Below are 2,728 nucleotides of genomic sequence, written 5' to 3'. Positions count from 1 at the left end.
TATTAAACACAACATAAAACCAGTAACAAAATAGTGATCATTATTATTAGTCAATGACATGGTCATTATTTCAGGGATTAATACAAATATTCTTCAATCAATCATGTAGTGAGAAACATTAAAACTGTAATCCCATTTTGTTTCCATGTAAATACTTCCAAGTGTAGAGAATCCTTAGACCTATCTTACAGCTCAACATCTCTAATACATTAGAGTCTTGTTCATATTATTTTGAAGAGGAAAAGAGAGGTAAATTAATTCAAATGTAGCCATTGAGATAAAAAAGTCAGACTCTGACATGACCTTGTAGGAAGTTACATGCCTCATAAATGGCATAATAGATTTGGTTCAGTTTCTCAACAGTCTATTCTAGGTGACTTTTATTATTGGATAATAGATAGCTGAAGAAGTGTTAGTCACTCAGTCATGCTGGACTCTTTGTGACCCCAAGAACTGTAGCCCACCAGGCTCCTCTGTCCATGGAATTCTTTAGGCAAAAATACTGGAATGAGTAGCCATTCCCTTCTCCAAGGGATATTCCTGACTTTGGGATCAAACCTGGGTCTCCCATGTTGCAGGCAGATTCTTTATTGTCTGAACCAACAGAGAAGCCCCAGTAGATAGCTTTGGCTCTTTAAAGAGTGGACACATGATTGGATGCTTTTCTGAATACAAAACACAACTATAGAAAGAAAGTGTTCTGCCTTATGATATTTTGCAGATGTGCAGAAGAGTTACCTATCCATGTATCTTTGTTATTTATTTTTAAAAATATTTTTCTAAGAGTGCAGACAAGAACAAAGAAGGATGAACAGAGACAATTGCTCCTCCATGACTGAATTCATTTTTTTGGGAATTACTGATAACACTGTGAACAAAGTGACCCTATTTATCATGGTTCTCCTTGTTTATCTCATCAATCTTCTGGCAAATCTTGGATTGATAACCCTGATTAGGATGGATCCCCAGCTGCACACTCCCATGTACTTTTGCCTTAGCCACCTCTCCTCTGCTATTCCACAGCCATTGGTCCCAAGATGCTGGTGGACCTATTTGCCAAGAATAAGTCAATCTCTTTCCATGGTTGTGCTCTGCAATACTTGATCTTCTATATCTTTGCTGACTCTGAGTGTCTCCTGCTGGCAGTGATGGCCTATGACCAGTACAAGGCCATCAGCAGCCCCTTGCTCTATGAGGTCAGCATGTCCAGCAGGGTGTGCCCCCTGCTCATGGATGGGGTTTACCTAGTAAGAATGGCAGATGTTCTGATACACACGACATTAGCATTCTGCTTAAGTTTCCATGGGTCAAATGAGATTAACCATTTCTTCTGTGATTTACCTCCACTTTTCCTCCTTTCCTGCTCTGATATACAGGTTAATGAGTTGGCATTATTCCTGGTTTTTGGCTTCATTGAACTGAGTACCATTTCAGGAGTTCTTGTCTTTTATTTTTATATCATCTTTTCAGTCTTGAAGATCCACTCTGTAGAGGGGAGGTTCAAAGCATTCTCTACCTGCACCTCCCACCTAACTGCAGTGGCAATTTTCCAGGGAATTATTCTCTTTACGTATTTCAGGTCGAGTTCATCCTACTCTCTAGATCAAGACAAAATGATTTCATTGTTTTATACTCTAGTGACTCCAATGTTAAACCCTCTGATTTATAGCCTAAGAAACAAGGATGTGATACAAGCCCTAGAAAAAATAAAACTTAAAAGATGATGCTAAATGTTTATATTTCTCTCTCTCACACACAAAAACGTTGTATTTGTAAAATTATGCTGCATCATACAAGAGAAAAGAAGTTGTCTCACTAAATACATAAAATTAATAATAAGCACTGGTTATAAAGTCCTAATTTTAGAAACATTACAACTTCCAAATACAGCATGCTCATATGCATCAAGAATTTATATATGGCACGTTCTCTTTGTTGAAAACTTTCCTGGGTGTTCTAATTTTGTCACATTGTATTGATTCATTCTTTCGTTTATGTACTATTTCAATTACTAGATACTTCTCATGTGTTTACTGATAGATGTTTGAATTTTTTTTTTTAATATTCTATGGCATGTACTATACTTTCTGTACTAATGAATATATGCTAGTGCTAAACATAAGCATTTGGTAGCTAGCTAAAAAATTCATAAGATTCCCCAAATCCTCATGAAGTTAAAAAAAAAATAAGGGTTATAAACTTAAATCTAAAAACAAAACTAGCATGTCTTTGGATAGATACACTCAGTCTCAGATCTAAAAATCATTCAAGTTAGGAAATGAAAGGATATTAGTCAGAGGATGGAACAATTAGATGGAATTTAAGGTGGACAAGCCCATGTCCTTTAGAAGTATCGTATCCTTGTTTGCCATAACATGGAAAAAAAACCTGAAGGCACCATGCTAAGTGAGATCAGTCAAACAGTAAAAGGTAAACACTGTATAATCTTACATATGTGTTGAATCTAAAAAGGATGAACTCATAGAAATAGAGAGTGGATTGGTTGTTTCCAGAGTCTAAAAGGTGGAAGAGATTGGAGATGTTATTCAAAGTGAATAAATTTGTCAATGAATAAGTTATGAGGATCTAACATACATGATTCTAGTTAACACTTCTGTACAGTAAACTTGAAATTTGCTAGAAGAGTAGGTCTTAACTGTCCTGATCAAACACATACTCTAAGCTGTAACTATGTGAATTAATGAATGTGTTAATTAATTTTATTGTG

General features: G+C 35.8%; 1 pseudogene; it reads left to right on the top strand.

The window, feature by feature from the left end:
• The first annotated feature begins 804 nt into the window (after window positions 1-804).
• LOC138072375 (olfactory receptor 5W2-like) lies at window positions 805-1,724 on the top strand (annotated as a pseudogene).
• Window positions 1,725-2,728: the final 1,004 nt, after the last annotated feature.

Source organism: Capricornis sumatraensis, unplaced genomic scaffold, assembly GCF_032405125.1.
Source record: "Capricornis sumatraensis isolate serow.1 unplaced genomic scaffold, serow.2 scaffold13, whole genome shotgun sequence".
Lineage (NCBI taxonomy): Eukaryota > Metazoa > Chordata > Mammalia > Artiodactyla > Bovidae > Capricornis > Capricornis sumatraensis.
This window is presented reverse-complemented; position numbering and strand designations above follow the sequence as displayed.